The sequence below is a fragment of the Centroberyx affinis genome, unplaced genomic scaffold (genome assembly GCF_046629955.1).
Source record: "Centroberyx affinis isolate AG114_WGS23_722 - 3 ecotype Tasmania unplaced genomic scaffold, CSIRO-AGI_Caff_v1 ptg004852l_1, whole genome shotgun sequence".
Taxonomy (NCBI): Eukaryota; Metazoa; Chordata; class Actinopteri; order Beryciformes; family Berycidae; genus Centroberyx; species Centroberyx affinis.
The window spans coordinates 27,306-46,063 of record NW_027282371.1 but is presented as its reverse complement, the minus strand read 5'-3'; the positions used below and the strand labels follow the sequence as shown (position 1 = coordinate 46,063).

The 18,758-nt window shown below is 49.1% G+C and overlaps 1 protein-coding gene across 1 annotated transcript in view; it reads right to left on the bottom strand.

The window, feature by feature from the left end:
• Positions 1-17,751, bottom strand: part of fbrsl1 (fibrosin-like 1) — a 160,259-nt gene extending 142,508 nt beyond the window's left edge. The window contains exons 1-2 of the mRNA XM_071545308.1: positions 17,655-17,751; positions 12,576-12,611 (exon numbers count right to left, since the gene is read on the bottom strand). The gene's annotated coding sequence lies outside the window, so the exon portion shown is untranslated. The remainder of the gene's footprint in view (positions 1-12,575; positions 12,612-17,654) is intronic.
• Positions 17,752-18,758: the final 1,007 nt, after the last annotated feature.

Genomic DNA, 18,758 nt, shown 5'->3' with positions numbered 1-18,758 from the left:
TCTTGGAAATAGAAAAAGTACATGCTATCGCTCCCGCTACAATAGGCACAGCCGCTGTGAGCCTAATCCAACACATTATTTCAGTTTGGTCCGCTAATACCTGCAGAACAGCACCTCAAGTGGTGCTGGCAAATCTCTGTCTTTGCAAAAAAAAAAAAAAAAACGTGTTCCATTAGAAGTCTTGGAAATACTTAGCATAATATTTTCCACGCTTCTGCTGGTTTTAGGTTTAGGCAATTGAACACATCGTACCTCCAGGCCCTTGGCTCCAAAGCCGACGTGAGAACTTTAATGTAAATAATTCAGCAAAGGTGGGTGAGAACTCTTGGCGTGGGATTAAGGAGGCTTCGCTTGCGAAAGCTGCTCTCAATCCATTTCCAAATTGTCACGGGGCCTTCTAAGAGGCAAAACAAACCCACCTTAATCTCTGCTAATCATACTTAAGCATGAATGTTTCATGTGGAAATGCCTGGTTACAATTTAGAGGCTTTTTTAGCGTTCCTGGGGATAACCCTGCTGCATGGCAGAAATCCTATTGGCCACAACAAAGACAAAATGTGATGTACAGGCATCAGATGCAGTACAGTGCACACGGCATGTAAGTAGGAGGAAGCAGAATCTCACTTTACAGACAGCGTCTTTGTTGACTACATGAAACGCTGCAGATAATAAATTCAGGTTGCCGAGCAAGTTTCGAGATGTGCCAAATGATAAAGCTGTCATAAACAAGGACAAAAACAACGATAACATCAGTGATTGGTTGTGATTAACATCAGCCTTCTTACTTGTGTCTCAGAAATTCAAATTACAAGCCTGATGTAAGCAATGCCAGGGAACAACCTAATATTATTCGAGACGGTGCATAACCCAACGGTGGGATGATTACATTTGACTTGCAATGATTTTCCCCCCTGCATGAGAAAACAACAGCTTGGAAAAGCTAATAGACGTATTCCCCAAAGTAGCTTTGTTGCTCCTGCCTTGCTTTAAATAAATCTCATCATCGCGGTGAAAAATGTTTTGATTTCTCCTGCATTCAGAGCGCCGAGATAAAAGTCCAACCCATCTGTCCCCTCGACTTTGCGGGGCGCGGCGCGGCGGAGGGGGAGGATTTATCACGCCGCGCCGCGGCAAAGTGCATCTGCATCCGCCACGCTGCTCCCGCTCGCATCATTATCCTCATCGCCTATCACTTCCCCAGCTGAGCCCCCCTTTCGGAGGCCGGGGCTGACACGTCGACGGCGGGTAAACACCTTTAAAAGGATCTGACGCCCTGTAATGGAGGGGAAAAAACGCTTCCGTATTGTCGGGGACCCCTGGCGCCGCGCCGGGCTTATGGAGGAGTAAGCCATTGTCTGGTGTCACCTAATTGGATCAAGTTTGTGTGGAGAACAGATGTGAATGGCTGGCTGAGGTAAACACTGGACCAGAAGATGCCAGGGCTGAAATTGCTTTGAAAATCGTTTTTTTTGCCTCCACAGAGCGAGAGAGAATAGCGGAGAAAAATACAGTATAAAGGAACATTTGTGGCGTGGTCTGAAAAGTAATAAACACTTTGCCTTCGGTGGATTCAAATAGGGTCTATTTTCTTTTGTTCATCCGAGGGCCCCGGCCATACACCTCCGAGAAAAGGAACGCACAGCAACACAGAGGGAACGAAAAAAAGAAAAGCTGGCACGGTGGCGCATGTGGCTCGGGCATGACGCTCCGCGGCAGAGGACAAATTATACCTCTGAAAGTGAATATCGCTGATAGAATTAGGAGCTGGCACCGGGTGTCGCCGGGTGTCTGACGGGTTCCAGCCCCGAGTCTCTACCGCTTCCGACGAGCTGAGAAACATCAGCGCGAACAAAGAGAGACGAAGAGAGAGAGAGAGAGAGAGAGAGAGAGACAAGGAAACCCTATTTCCAATCAAGCATCTGCCTCCCCTCCGACACAGCTCGATTTAACCTTGAAGAGTAATGAGATCTGACTTGCTTAAATGTTAGCATTCTTAAATCATCAGGAAGTGCCTCCGAGGAGCCGATAATCACTGTGCCAAATTGCTGCGCTCGCTAATTTCATTTCTCCCTAGCATTTGCTTGCAGTTAGCGTCGATTATTCAAGAACAGGCATTTAATGCTGCCAGGTCCCAGGGGTGTTGCATTAAAATGTAATAACTTGCAACGTAAATGAAAACAAAAACCATTACTTTCTTTCCCCCCGCAACTTTCCGCCCTCCTCCCTTTCCGCCTTCACCCCATCTCGCTTCCTCCCTCCTCAGCCTCTCCCCTCCCTCCCTCCCTCCACTCCCCTCCCTCCCCTCCCTCCCTCCATGGTGGGAGTTCGAATCTAATTCTCGGCCCATCTGGCAGGCGTAATGAAGGCGGGCCGGGCTCGCGGTGCCCTGCTGCCACGGCTCGGCGGAGCGGGAGGCGAGCTGGCAGATTGGGCCGGGCCGGGCGGAGGGGAGTCCGGGGGCCCGCTGAGACGGTAGGCCGGCCCCGGTTAATCTCCCATGTGCCCCGGCGCGATCGGGGCCAAGGCCAGCCACACACTGAGGCCACAGCGGCTGGAGGGGGCTGGAGTGCGGATGGCTGCGGGCAGAGGAGCGGAGGGCGGGGCTGGCATCCGCTTCCAGTTTTTTCTTTTTTTTTTGGCATTTAGTCGACGCTCTTATCCGTAGCGCCTTACAGTGAGTGAAGCGGCAGAATAAGCTTCGATTCCTAGAGTGCCAACATTATGAGCAGCCAGTAGTTAGGAGTGCAAGGGTCGCAGCCGAGCCAAGACGTCGACAGTATGACTCCAGCTGGGGCTGGGGCAGCGGTTCCAAGAAAGACGGTGTTCCTCTTTTGTAGCCAGACTCCACAGCCAGCAGGGATATGATGGAGCGGGTCACATGAATCGATGGCAACATGTGGACATGTCTTTGAAAATGCGATACTGAATGTATGTATATTCATTATCAGTATTCCCATGATGTCACATGCATTTCCTACCAATATGGTTCTTTACCATATATACAGCTCATTGGCTGTGGCTGTCATTTCATTATAATCCTGATAATTTATTACAGTCACCTGTTATTTTCTAGCAAGATGGCCGAGTGGTGATGTAACAGAATACGACATCTCAGAATACTACATCCGCTGACATACATCTTGGTCAGATGTATGTCAGACAGACAAACAGGTAGATTCCACGTCAACAGGTGCAGCCTCAAAGGCAACAAAAGATAAATCGTGTCTCAGCACCATCTGGCACAGACAGAAGTGCACGAGGATTTACATCTGGTCAAATAACACAAATAACAACTGTGAGGTAGGGCTGCAATGCATTTGAAGGCATACTGACACAAAGATGTATCATTTTATATAATATGTGGACAATTTCTTTTATATGCACAGAATATACACACACACACACACACAGATTTTCTGGGCCAAGGAATCAAAGTTCTAAGCGTACTATCATTTCATCAGAATATTAAATATCCATCATTTATCATTTGAACTAATTTGTTGGTTTCCTAGAGTACTTTCCCTTTAAGCGTCATTTGTAACGCTGTCAAATATTGTTACACTGTCACAAGCATGAGAACATGTAATATGATATTTCCCCCGTATCTCCCCAGCCCCGCTGAGAGCTTCCCAGGCTTGGCCTCTCGCTGGGAGCCCAGACATCTGCCGAGGGGAACGAGCAACTGGGAGCGAGCCACTGCTAGACCCTGGAAACCCCATGCAATTATGATTAGGCTGCTTTATCTAAACACAAACCGCTCTCCAATCGCTGCGATCTGCCTGCCGTGTGTGAAAGCACGTAGGGGGGAAACGCCTAGGCAGCCAAAAGCCTGGTGAGAGGCCTGCAAATGCTAGTGTGTGTGTGTGTGTGTGCACATACGTGTACATGCGTTTACCAGTATGCTGTACTAAGCCACGCTGATCTGCCCTTAAGAGGCCTTTGTTTTTTTGTTTTTTTGTTGTCTACCCTACAATAGCTGAGCACATTACAGGAAATCAGGGCTGTACCTGCTCAGCACATCTGCTAGCCCAGAGGGCGAAACCACAGCGGAGGCAGGGCGACACGCAGCCGTGGCAGTCCAAACCGCAGGCTCTCAGTGTCAGCGAGGCGAGAGAGAGAGGGAGAGAGGGAACGAGAGAGAAAGAGGTCGAGAGAGAGAGAGGCGGAGAGGTAAAAAAACGACAGCGACGTAGCAGGAAGCGAGGCTTGACAGCGGCAGCGGGCTTCCCCACGCCGCGCTCCGGCCTCAGGAGAAACCACAACACTGTCATTAACAGTTACTCTCCTCATAAACACACCGGCGTCAGCTGGAGGTATAATTGCCCCCCCCCCCCCCCCCGCTCCTCCCCGTAATCCGACGCCTTACCTGCTGCTACCGCCAGACACCTTCTCCACCGAGAGAGAGAGAGAGAGAGAGAGAGACAGACAGACGTACAGGGGGAGTAGGAGGTGTGGCGGTGTGTGTGTGTGTGTGTGTGGTGGAGTCGGGGGGTGGGGGGGGTGGGGTGTCGCCTGTCTACTGTCAGATACGGGGTAAGGAAAATAAAGAGAAGAGGTGTAGAGAGAGAAAGGAAAAGAGGAAAATACATGACAGAAAATCAAATGAGCGCGCGTGTCGCTCGCTGAAATCCCAGGAGCAAGGCTCAGGGGCTCCGATGGAGGGAAATTGTGTTTTTTTTTTTTTTTTTTTTTTTTTGAGTGATTAGAAGACGAGTGGCAGAACATGACCTACTTAGTATAACTTTTCTGTACAGGTTTTTGGAAACGGCACTCTTGTGTGTGTTGAGTTGGAGGCGGGGAGAGGGAAGGGGGGGGGGGGGGGGTAGTGGTGGTTTAACCCTTGTAGGTTGATGTAAGCATTAAGGATGCCAGAAATAATTGCTAGGGGGTGCTTGTGAGAATGGAGCAGAGTATCCTCATCTCGTGAACTCTCAACCTCAAACAAGGGCTTTGCAGCCAAAGCGAAGGAAGTATGCGTTTGATCATAAAGATATTCAAGGTTAAAATGCAAAAAAAAAACAAAAAAACGAAATATGAATTAAACATCAGCTAACACCCTCTAAAGGCTACAAGTGGAGGTTTTAGTACCTTTAAAATTAGCCCGGGAAGTGTGGTGGGAGGTGTGAATGTCGAGAGAGCGGCGAAAAAGAGAGAGAGAGAGAGAGAGAGAGAGAGAGAAGAAGAAAAAAAAAAAAAAAAAAAAAAGGAAGGAGATGAGAAACCTGCTTTTCACAAAATCGGCGCCTGCGAAAAAGGCAAAGCGCCGTTTCATTTCTCTGCCCCCCCCCCCCGATAAGAGTCCCATGCTGGAAATCCGCCGAGGCCATAAAAAGGAACATTTTAGCTCTGGTGTAGAAATGGGCCTGCCTCGGGCTCGCCTTAATTTCAGGCTTTGTTTGCGCGGCGTCGGGGAGCTCTCGTGGGTTCCGGGGGCGGGGGGGGGGGGGGGGGGCGGTGGAGGCCCGCGGGCCTTTTGTCTCATCAGTAGAGGGGGTTTCTGCTCGGCGCCTGCAGCGATCTGTTGCGCGCGCCTTTTGTTCTACCTCTCCGTGCGAGATTTGGCCACAGGTCGCGGATTACAGGCGACGCCGCCGTCACAGGTACGCCCGCCGTCTTGTTTCGACTGCTCGCGCTCAGGAGAGAGGCGGGGCGAGCGAGCGGGTCTCCATATCGGTCGGAAGAGAGACGTGTCGCGCGTGCAACCAAGACGCGTCTGGGAGAAGAAACGGTCGCCGAACACGCCGCGGTTTTTTATTATTTTCTCCTGCCCAAACTAAAATGGCTGCCCCTGGATTCCTTGAGGGACGCCGGCAATGCTTCTTTAAATGACACAGACTAATATTACACTTGTGGCGCTGAATTAATAAGCTGCGGCGTGATAAAGCCCTATGATTTATTATGTTCCCTCCAGTGTATAATCAAGTTGAAGCGGAGAGAGGGAGAGAGGGAGGGAGAGAGGGAGAGAGAGAAAGAGACATAGCTGGTACCACTTTGGATTGAGACACACGAGGCGAGGCCCTTCCTCTACACAGCTGAATGGACAGGCTTACATTGCTCTGAATGAGAGGTGTGAGGCAGCCAGTCCACCAGAAACAATGGCCGTTGCGTTTGGCAGAAGTTACCAAATTGCCAAAAAGTTCAATGTGCAGCACACCGTAAAATACGACATATGGAACTGCCCCGGCAGAAGCAGCAGACGCCCCCCCTCCCCCCTCCAAAACCATCCTTTTCTTTCTCAAGCGTGAATTCCCCGTAAGGGCAGTTCATGAGAATATAACACCTCCGTGTAAGTCTCATCCCGCAATCCACAGGAGGCTTTCTCTCCCTCCTGCCTACTTCTGGTGGGCTGCCAGCGCATTCATTCCCCGCTCCCAGATAGATGTTTGTAATTGGAGCTCTAATTTATGATCGGGCCTTGGTGCGGGATAATGATATGGAGCATTGTAATTTGCTGATGCAAATTGTACGTTATAATGGGGGGCCATAAAAGCCCCGGCAACATCTCGGAGACTTGCCAAACACCCTGAGCGTTCATTACAGCCCTCATTAAAACATCCACGTCGGCGTTGGGAGCTCTTACAAATGGAAGGAGCATGTAATTGCGGCTTGATTGTGGTATATGTAACATATGATAAAGTGGAATTATCACTTTATTTGTCTACAGCGTCCGTGAAACTTAATGGGGAGAGAGCCTGCGGTAAACAAATCCTCAGAGCATTGTTTGATTGTTACATTATAGGGCTATTTGTTTAAAGTGGGGCAAATGTGAGTTAGGGGACAGTGCGTCTAGGACAAACTAAGAGTGATGATAATCAAGGCTGGGCTTAGGGGGATAAAACTAATGCTTTTACCCATGAGAGCCTGTGTTTCATTTGGACTAACTCCAATATGGGTGATAGCATAGAGAGCTTCATCTGGGAATACATTAACTAGATTTAATACGAGAAAATATCAGTATTGTTCTTTTTCATTAGTGGGCACCGAAGTCATCACCATATTTCTGATTTAAGAGCGACGGAGCTAGATTGGAAAAGGTTGAAATGAACCACCGAAGTCACCTCTAGTGAGAAATATTTTTTGCGCTAATGCCACTCTGGGCCTTTGGGGTGTAGCTCCGGGCTGTTTCCAATCGTTGATCTCAATTCAATTCTAACGAAAGGGGTATGCGGGACGCGGCGAGGCTGAACGTCCCCGCTCTTAAGCGGCCTTAAGAGCAAAGCCAAGTGGCAAAAGCAATTAAGAGTTCATTTAGAACAACTGAACTATGCTGGGGCTGGTTTTGCTGAGGCCCGGTCAACACTAATTCACCGTGTCGCCTTTTTATTCAAATGACCTCTCCCAGAGTCCCCTTTGTGCCGCCGCCGTTCTAATGCATCTCCATTAGAACAAAAACCTGAGCCGTCCGCATCGCTGAAAATGAAGTTTCCCTCCTCGCCTCTGAATGATAGCCGGCCTCCACCGCCAGGGCTGTGTGTGCTCAGCCACTGGAAAAGGATTTTCAGCCGCGCCATTCAGCCGGGGCCCCAGAAGCCCGCAGCCTTTATCTGCAGACCCGTTGATTGATGTGTTGTGGGCCCTGCTGTGGTTAACAGCAATTTTTATCTGTTGCTAGCGGCAACAGCCCGGGTCCCCGGCGCGCGGAACGCAGCGGGGCCCGGGATCTGAAGCCGGACCGCACACGGGGATAAACAAATAGGTTTTTCAAGGCGGAGAGCCCTCATGGAGGGGCCCCTGACGGGCGACGCCCCACCCCGGGGCCGGGACAATGTCAGGGCCCCGGCCCACTCCTGCTGGGCTCTTGGTTTCCTTTACTAATTTTCGCCATGTGCAGAGGCGGCGGGTACGGAGACACTGCGCGCCCCGCTGGAAAGTATGCAGAGCGAGAGAGAGAGACACCGACAGACAGAGGGAGTGAAAGAGAGAGAGAGAGAGAGACGTTTCCTATAGGGGAAAGCCATGGCTTCCACTCAAAGCTCCTCCGTTCCCCCGTCGCTGCGGTGAAAAAACAAATTTCTTGCCGCTAAAATCACTCTAAGTATAATGTATAATTTCCACTCAATTTCCTTTCAATCGCTGTATTTAACATTTAATCCAGTGAATCTGTGTCGTTTTGTTAAATAAAGCGTGAAGCTTTTAATGGCTTCTATTATAATTAAGTGACATAATCCTTTGTATTCGATAAAGATCTTGTAAAAAGCCTCGTCAGTCAGACAGGGAAATGCATTTGGAACAATGTGGAGGTCGTGAATGCCAAATCAATTAAAACAGGGCTGTTTAAGAATGCACAAATGACTCTGAGACTGCTCTGTTTAGAGTGTAGACTCATTTAGCGTTAAATATGATTATGGAAGCCCGAGCAGGGGAAATGAAGAACGGGTGTGTCTGGGAGCTCCCAGCACTCTCGCTCAACCTAAACACTCCGGCTAAGGTTTTTACCCCCTGACATCGCCGCAGTAAACCCAGCCCAAAAACAGACTAGTCACATTAAACCGTCACACACACACACACACACAGCTCTACGCCCTTGTTGTGCGTGAAAACACGAGCTCCGGCGTGGCCTTGGGACGTTTCAAGAGGTGTGTGTGTGTGTGTGTGTGTGTGTGACCCCCCCCCTCCCCGCCTCTCGCAGCCTGTATCTACCAAGGTGCAGAGGGGGGATACTGGGTTCTTTATCGAGGAGCCCCTGAGAGGATGATAAATCGCCAGAGCCCGGGACCCATCTCCGCTGGAACAACAAGCAGGTAGCGGCCCAGGAAACAAAGGCGCAGATATTGTCTCCCAAACATGGCCGAGGCTATAATGAAGCCTGCACCGAGCAGACAGGGGAGAGGCGCCCTGATAAACAATTCCATATCCAGTCTTCCACAAACACAGGGAGAGGGAGAGAGAGAGAGAGAGAGAGAGAGAGAGATAGCGGGGCTCAGTGCTGCTGCTGCTGTATCGCCACTGGACTCAACGGTCCACAGTGCTGCACCAGATTAGTGCCCTGGACTGGTGTGTGTGTGTGTGTGTGTGTGTGTGTGTGTGTGTTCAATTCCAGCTCTAGCAATGCCATCGACTGGAAAAACAAACCGTGTTGAGATGGAGGTGAGTGGCTTATAGTTGTTGCTGGGGTTAAACTGATAAACCACTTTGCCGACATAGCAGACCGATACTGGCCAGATACACAACAAGTCACTGTTGTCCACCTCTGATGTGATGGCTATACAGTCAATTACATCAGTGGTTCTCAACGTGGGGTCCGGGGACCACCAGGGGTCCTTGAGGGCATTCCAGGGGGGCCCCCAGCAAATGAAAGATGAATTGTTAAACTTCATTATTTTGTCATTTTAGAATGACTATTTTGATGATAGTTTCACTGTTATATCTCTACCTACAGTACAGATAGTCATAGCGTTTAGAATTCTGGACAAAATCATATCTGACAATCAAAAATATTCTCTGATTTGGGTCCGAGAGACAAAATCTCATCAAATGGGGGTCCCTGGCCCTAATGTGGACTAAATTAGGGTCCTTGATATGAAAACTGGATTACATATTTATTGTATAATTGATCAATTCTACACTGGTTGTCTACTGGAAGCCTTAAACTGTAGTATGTATATATATGTATATTATCATTATCCTGGGTTTCAGTGGAGAGTTTTAGTGTAGTTAGTGTAGCTTTTGCCATGAAAATGGTCAAGTGTAAAGGTATTAAATATGAGGACAAAATATCAGCTATCTGCTTCAATCCAAGGAGTATTGGCACTGGTATTAGCCTTCAAAAACCTATATTGGTCGAACCCTAATCATTTCAGTCCACTAGATATTATAGTGTTGGTCATGGGAGAGGAAAATAAATAGGTAGGCGTCATATTAAGTCAAACACAAATTGGAGACACTCACCAAAACTTCATTCAATTAGCATCTTTTTATCACTCATTAATAACAGTTTGCTGTGCAATACATTCACACTGTTTTCTCTATTACCTTGTCTTTCACAAATAAAGAAACGTGGGAAATGAGATGTAATGCTGAGCGTAATATAATGAATAGAAAAGATGACCGGTTTCTCCAAAATGCGTTTAGAAATGCAGAGTGCGTATTGACTTTCACTGTACAGTATATATAACATTTTTTACGTGAAAAATGATCTGGATGTATACTTCCAATATAGAGAATGGCTGTGTTAAAAATGACCTTGGCTTTGTTTTGGGCTACAAGTGAGCAATGTGCTCCTCCTGTAAAAAAAAGAAAATCAATGAACAACAATCTACAGTATACCAGTGTTCCTTTCCCCGCTATTACCCAATAAAACAAGCACTCAAGCACACACTACCTACCTTGCACACCCAATAAAAACCCTATTAGACGAATTAAACCGCCATACAATGCGCCCTGTATGCACTGGCCTAAGCATTTTATCACAGTAAAATGTGAATGGTATTTGCCATGACCAAAACACTCTGGCGGCTCCATGTTTTTTTTTTGTTTTTTTTTATGAGTCTGGAACTGAAGCCCAGAAACTTCCTTTACATTCCAGTGTAAACCGTTCAAATGAAGCGCAGCGCCTGGCAGGCAACATAAGAACAGAGACATATGGCGGCAAAAAAAACAAAAAACACAGGAGAGGCGTTATCTCCGATGGAAGTGGAAAACAAACTGTCAGGAGACATTGGCTTTTTTACCTCTTAGTGCCTGGTGACAGATAAACCCCCCCCTCACTCTTCCTCCCCACCTCACGGCTTTCTTTTTTTTTTCCGGGGCAGGAGATGGCGATCGGAGCCAGGGGCCGACCACGGGATAACTCGGCCCCCGCTGTCGGCTGTCGGTGGCGCTGCCCGAGCCTCCCGGCCTCCTCCGACCCCCGACTGCCCCTCCACCCACACGCACAGCCGCCTTCTTCCTCCTCCTCCTCCTCCTCCTCCTCCAGCCATAACACTCCATCCAGCCCTTCGCCCTCCTCCTCCTTCCCGTTCAGCCTCTGCCCCGCAGGCCCCTGGAGCCCCCCCCCCCCCGCCCTCCTGCGCGCGCTCCCCCCCCCCCCACCTCCAACACCATGGTAAAGCCTGGAGCACCTACAGATAAGGAGACCCCAGGAATCAAGCGGGCCCAGCAGCGGAGCAGAGCGGGAGTCAGAGCTCAGCGCCCAGGAGGAGCCCAGAGGCTACAAACACTGCAGATAGCACCGTCAGATAGCCAGACAGGGGGAGCTTGACAACGTGAGACTTCCTTGCCCTTCGCTACTGCACTCTCCTTCGCTCGCCCCCCTTCCTCCATTTCTGCCCTCTCTCTCTCTCTCTCTTTCTCTATCTGACTCCCCCCCCACCCCACCTTCCTCCTTTCAGATGAAGAGAAGGCCTCGTTCCCTGCCGACTCAAACTGACAGCTCGAGCCAAAGGGCTCCGAGAAGCTTTTTTGGGAGGTCTTGTTTGTTTTCATCCGTCTGTGAGTATGCGGCCGCTGGGGAATAGGAATGTGACATGTTCCATTAAAAAAAAAAAAAAAAAAAAACAGAAGAAGAAGAAGAAGAAGAAGGAAACGGAAAAAGAAAACAGGAAAAAAAAAAAGGAAAAGATTGCGCGGAGATCAATGTCTTTTTAAGTTAAGCTTTGTTCGGTGCTTTAACTGCAGTCCTCTGAGGCAGATTAACGGTGACAAACCATTTATAGTTGTTTTGTTTGCCTGGATGATTGCTTCCAAGCCGCAATAAGAACTGCCATATGCCACTCATCAGCTAAAAGTAGCACACTTTAAAGAATGTTCCTCTTATGAGTTCCCCTTTAAGCAGAGGACATAAAGGACGACCGCTGTCTCTATTACCCAGAGACTAGACACATCATTGCAACAACGGCGGGAGGGGGGGGGTGGGGGTGTACAGCGGAGACTTACGGTTCGAAAAAAACGCACATGGTGCAAGGCAACAGATGCTTTCAAGGGATAAAAATAGTCCCCCGCTCTGACACTTTGAGAGACGGCGTACGTATGAAAGGAATCGGGCTGACGCTTTCCCAGAGAGCCGCTGAATAACTCCTTCTCGGGCAAATTCACTATTAAACGAAGAAACTCACCGGCTCCTCTTAATGCACATGGTCGGGTTATTTACAACAATTCATTACAACCGCTGTGGATTTTAAGGTGTGGGTGTGAGTGTGTGCTGCCGTGGAAGGAGGGGGGGGGGGGGGGGGGGGGGGTTGTTGTATTTATGTATATATACACGGGCCCTTTAAAAGGCTTTTAAGCATATTGTCTGATAAGTGAGTAAAAGGATCCTCCATTGAGTGTCAGCGGAGGAAGACATAAGACTCTGACAACCCCGACTGCAGCGGCGGGGCCGAGCCGGGGCGCTGATCGATGCCAATAAAACGAGGCCCCCCCCCCCCCCCCTTTTTTTTTTTTTTCCGCCAAGGTAGCGCAGGACACCCTTTCCCGCAATTTAATCAGTCAGTCAGCCAGAAGTAATGTCCCTAATATCATGATTTCTCCATTACTCTATTTAACATAATTAAAATGTCGAGCGCCGGGGCCATAAAGCGGGTCGTTGGAGATTGTAATTCTGCCGTAAAGCTATGAAGCATGAAAATGTCACTTACCGAGTAGCCGCGGCCTGACAGCGAGTGAGTGGAGCTCTGTAGGGAGAGAGAGGAGAACAGGGATGACCTTTAAGGAGCGTTTCACTCGCTGACACAGACATGATGAAGCGGCGCCGCTTTAATATCAATATTCACGTTAACCTTTTTACCCGCCCCGCCATGTACCCCCCCCACCCCCACCCCTCCCACCCCCCGCGCCCCGCGCACGTCACTCCCGTTCACTCCGGCCTCTCCGCCGGGGGGGGGGGGGGGGGGACCTGAGCGATCACCCCCCAGCTCTGAAAAGAAGCGCTCGTGTCCTCCTGAGAGAATTAATTGGGAGTTGTTTTTTTTTCTTTAAAATGCTCTCTGAGAAAAAATGAGAATTTACTGGGAGTGGTGCTCATAAGGCGTTATAAGGCATCATAAGTGCATTGTAAGCACATTGCGAGTGCATGGAAAAAATGTAGGGCGTGGAATACTTCATGGGACAACTGTATGGTTAATGATATTAAATCAAATGTTATTTTCTGATGTTTGCTGTCTGCTATATTGTAAACAAGTATATCTCTGCTTCTAATGGGCTTACAATAACGCATCCCAGTGCACTTCAACTTAAGTGTCACCAAGTATTTGTTTGGATATATTGACACTTTCAGCGATGCATCGGTGAGTGCCAGCCGCTGACACTCTGCCGATAAGAAAGGCTGCACTAGTATAATTTGGAGTTCATCGCACCTCTGACACTGACAGACACATGAAAGTGACTCCATCACTCGCTTCAGTAGATAAAATGGAAACGCAAACCTTGATATTGAAATTGTTGTTTTGAGAGGGAGTGACAGCTCAGATACCCTGGCAGCCAAAAAGACGTCGCCTGCTCCTCTTATTCCATCTCATCATTCTTCAAAAAAATAAAGAAGGTATTTGCTCGGTGTTCAAAAACGCACAGAATGGGGATAGAGCGGTGTCCGCATGCATTTGCGGGTGACACGGCAGACTTCATCACATGTACACATACAAACGCAATGCCGAATACAAATGAAGAGTTCATTTCCAAAATGCTTCCTGTCAATTTTAGAGCAAAAAAACATCATCTCGTGTTCATCATTCAACATCTCTAAAATATAGAAAATGTTACAAATTGTAAAAATGTGGTAACTCTGTCAGCCAAGGAGTTTTAATGCATGCTGTCTTTGAAAAAGTGCCATTTGTTGTAATTTTGTGTTATCCATCATTGTATTTTCATGGTGTATATCTCATTTTGGAACCAAACTCTTCCGACGCACTGCACTGTGTTATGTCAGGCCCCTTTTGTACTGAAGCTAAATATCTTTTGATGTAATTCAGGAGGCCCTTGACCCGCGGTGTTTTCTAATGCAGTCCTCTCTAACGCGGAACAAGAGCAGGCTGGAGACAGAAAAAGCTGTGTTTTGTTCTGCCTCTCTGTCAGTCAGTCAGCGCCCAGCGCGAATACCAATCTCCAAATCTCTCCCTCCACTTCCACTTTCCACTGCTTTTATTCCTCTGTCTCGATTGGCAATTTCTCCCCCCCCACCCACCCCACCCCCGGGTCTCTGGAGGGGACTTTTCTGCTCGACCGATTTCATCCATAGGTCCACCTTCAATCCAAATGACCTCTCCCATCCCCCCTTCCAAAGCACCACCTCCCTTGTTTTGCACCCTTACACCCCCACCCCCCACCCCCCATCCATCATCATCCGTCCTCCCCACACCTACTCCGGGGCCCTCGCCCTCATCAACGCCTGTGTTCCCCTCAGATTCGTAGGACGGCACCTGTGGTGACGATTAGGGAGGAGTCCAGCCGCGAACCGGAAAGCCGGCGCTGCGGGAATCAAAAGGCTATTCCCCGCTCTCGCTCAACCTCTTCACTCCCCTCCGCCACCGCAACCAAGAGAGGAGGCAGGAGGAGAGGGGAGGAAGAAAGGCACAGAAGGCAATATATGTGGACACAAAAGGGCCAAAAGTGCGTTTCTGTGTGAGAATCTGTGTGTGTGTGTTACAAGTGTGTGTGTGTGTGTGTGTGTGTGTGTGTGCGTGTGTGCGTGCGTGAGTGTATATGTGCATGGGTGGTGGGAGGCCAAGGCCATTTGGAATTAGCCTTACTATGCAGAGTTCATTCAACTTGGAGCATTCTGAGTAGAAAGAGAGGCTTATTTAAATGATAATGAGGGACAATCCATTGGATTTAGTGCCGGTGAAGGGAGGGAACGGAGGGGAGGGAAGGGGGGGGGGGGATCCATTAAAACGCCAGCGGTTCATAAGCCATAGGGTCGGCATACAGCTAAACACTCTCTCTTAAAAGCCATTATACATGGCTCTCAATGGATTTCTGCAGCGCTTAGGACTTCAAAAGGATTTAAGAACCCGCCCCAGAGAGGGAGCGTGGGGGGGGGGGAGGGAGGAGGGCGAGTGTGTGTGCCTGTGTGTGTGTGTGTGTGTGTGTGTGTGTGTGTGTGCGGTGGTGGTTGGTGGTGAGAGGGATGGGGCGGATGCTGGCGGCATTTAAGGGTTAACTAAACAGCCCCGGAGAAGAGAAATGTTGCTAAATCCGCCCCCTAATCCTCTCTCCCCATTTCCATGCCCCCTCCTCCGCTCTCCTTAAAAAAAAAAAAAAAAAAAACAACAAAAAAAAAAAAAGAGGAAAAAAACGCGGCGACAAGCGCGGCGGGGCGGGGCCTGCCCGTCTCCATCTCGGGGGCCCCGGACTATTGGTTTTTCGGCGCGGCGGGGAGAGGCCGAGAGGCGGGGGCCGAGAGGCGGGGCCAATCGGAGCGCGGCGAGGAACGGGGTGGGATGGGGGGGGAGCCGCATCCGAGCCCTGTAGAGCAGGAAGAGCAGGTAGGTGGGTGGGTGGGTGGGTGTGGGTGGATATGGGTGGCTGCTGGAGACCCTGACAGCACCGCGACCGCCACGGCTGCACCCCCCCCCCCCCCCCTCTCCTCCTTCCTCCTCCACAGGACACAGATGCAGTGGAACCCCCCCCCCCGCCCCCACCCCCTCACCACCACCACCACCACCACCTCACATTTCCCTAATCCCTGTGTGGCTTAGTGCCGGGGCCCCGCTGCACCACAGGCACAATTACCTAGTCAAAATAAACAGATAAAGACCCAACCGTGGCAATGAACAAACAACATCCTCTGCGTTTTTTTTTTTTTCTTCATCCTCTCTCTCTCTCTCTCTCTCTCTCTCTCTTATATGCACCCCCCCCCACCCCGCCCCCCGCTCCCAAATTGATGCATGACTGTTTTTACAGGCGGGCGGGCGGGTCCGAGTGTCGCATTTGTCTCTATTTCCTTTGGCGGTAAGACAAGAGAAATCCATTTCACTCGTCGCCGACGCGGCATCATTAGTTAAGAGCTCTTGAAGCCGGGGAGCCACTTTGATGTGGCGGGGCGCGCGTTTTGACGAAAATTAGCGAGCAGCTCTCGGCGCGGTGGCGGAGATTTCACGGAGCTGGGACCCAAAAAAAAAAATATATATATATATATATAAATAAAAAAAATAAGGGAGACGGTGAGATGGTGTTTGTGGGAAAAAAAAAATCCCTCCGTGTGTGTGTGTGTGTGTGTGTGCGTGTGTCGTGTCCAGGCCTTCACTTAGTGGGAACACAACAACCAGAGAGAGAGAGAGAGAGAGAGAGAGAGAGAGAGAGAGAGAGAGAGAGAGAGAGATGGATAGATATGGATGGCATGGCTACAACGATCAGCGTCTGTGCACCATTTATTTGGCAGCAGATTAGAGAGACATGCCACATCTAACACCGTCGGCGATTACAGCGTGCAATTTTCAACAGTAACCCACCCACCCACCCACCCACCCACCACCAGCACCTCCACCGCTTCCACCTTCCCTCTACCACCACAACCCACCCCCCCCCCCCCACCCGCACTCCCTCCCGCCCTCCCTCTCTTGCGCTTGTCGTATATCCCTGTCAGAGCTGTCAGCCGCCATCGGTCTTTTATCTGCCAAGCCCGCCTCTTCCTCCTGACTTTTTCATTAAAAAAAAAACAGCCTTTTTTTTTTTTTTTTAACACAAATTCATGAGAAATAGCGGGAGAGGGGGGGGGTGGATGGGAAGAGGGAAGGGGGGGGGGGTCGGGGCAATAGAGAGAAACATTGGAGCGAGGCTTAGGAAAAAAGGAGGATGAGGGAGAGAAAAATTAGGCTGTTTTTTTTTTTTTCTTTTTCTTTTTCTTTCCACGATGCCGGGATTTTCTTTTTTGGAATACTGAATAGCGTAAAACAATGCATTTAATAAGTTCATTAAAATAATTTTCTCTCCATCATTTTTTTTCCCCCTGCTGGAAAGCGAAAGCCTTCATATTTTCCTCCACCCCCCCCCCTTTCTCTTTCTCTCTCTCTCTCTCTCTCTCTCCTGCTTTCGTCAGCTAAATGAACTGTCTGATTGAATTTAGTTAGGTTTGGGAGGCCTGCTTGACAGGCATTAGTTAGGAAGCATATTTCTACATTCATTTAAAATGAGCCGCTTGGGATTTTGCATAAATTCTCATTACTTCCCCTGTATCTAAATTGCATTATTTCATCCCTCGCGCTGAACCAATGCCCAGCCTCCATTTCCCTTTGCCACCTACTCATCCTCTAAATGGGCGAGCATATGGATGCCGGCACGGCGATAATTGGAACAGTTCCTTTAACTCTTTCCACTCCGGGGTCGGCGAGGTCGGCCCGCACCTGGCTGCACCGCGTTAGGTCATGTCTACATTTAGCCGTGCCGCGCTTTAAATAATGCCAGGCCGGGTTGGGTGATGCTGTGTGACCGGCCTAATCATTTCCTGTCTGCGTGTTGCCGGGCGAACCTTTTTTTTTTTTTTTTTTTTCATAACCGCACACGGGAGGGATTTATGAGGTGAGAGCTGGGAACAGCGGGAGCTACTGCACCAGCTGCCCTCTCATCTCGGGCTCGGTGTTGCCCTCCTCCTCCGTCTCTCTTTACCCCACCCTCGGGGGTCCCCCTGCCCTGGCCTTGTGAAAGTGGATAGCCTGGGTCTCTGTAGGAGGTCTCTGAGTGGGGAGGGGGTCTAGTCCGGGGGGTGGGGGGCGGGGGGGTCTCACCTCGCTGAGCTGCTCCTTGGAGTTGCTCCTGTGGGGTCGGCTGAGCTCCTGCACCGCCTCGTCCTCGCTCACTTTCACGGGACGCACCGCCAACGGTTTGATCTGCAGCAAGGGAAACAAGACGGAGACCTCATCAAACCACGCACCTCGCCTACAATTAAGCAATAAGCCGTGAGAGGCAGTTTATAGTGATGTTAGACCAGTTAAGAGGCGCGAAGCAGAGGCACTGTAAGGCACCGCGTCAAATGGCTTATTGCGTTTATAAAACGGCGGCTGAAAGAAATGTTAGTGGTAATAAAACTTTTATGTTTGATCCATAAAAATGAAAATAATAATGTTATTAATTGAACAAGTAAATGCTAATCTTCTACCGAGCAAAACAGCTCTTGAATAGCGGCTAAACAACACGGATCCTTATTGATGCAGGAGCAGCGGTTTCGGTTTGTGCATTAATGTTTTAATTCCCAGGTCTGTATTTATTAGGAATTTTTACAACAATTCAAACACCAGACCGGAACTATCCATTTTATAATTAACCATACAAAACAATCTACTTTTCTATCCTGGTGTCACAAGAGAAACAGGTGCTTTTAATAATCAAATGCTGGGTATATTAACTGAATTCTGAAATGTTTTTTTGGAATCCCATCATAACTAAAAATGCATATGTGTATATTACTCCAGCATTTACAATATTACAACATCACATTACATTACAGCTGTCACATGCACACCGCCAAGCTCAGACAAAACATTCCAGAGTAAAAAAAAAAATCTTCACTCCAATAAAGCAATTGGAAAACATAGCCAGCAACAGTATCTCAACCGGGGAATGCAAATAAAAAGACCTGGATGCCATTTTATTTCCTGCCTCTCACTGTGACCTGCAACCAAATCCACAACATCAACTTAGGCAGCTACGCATAACAACACAGCACAACTACATTGGCTTCAACTGACATTCAATGGGCCATTCATACAAAGGTGATCCTTAGCTACTCTTACCTTGAGGGATACACAGAGTCAATGTGGTGTCTCACACCTCAGTGTCAGTTTGTGCTTTGGCTAAATGCAAAGCAGCACTGGCTGTAGCCAAAACACCTG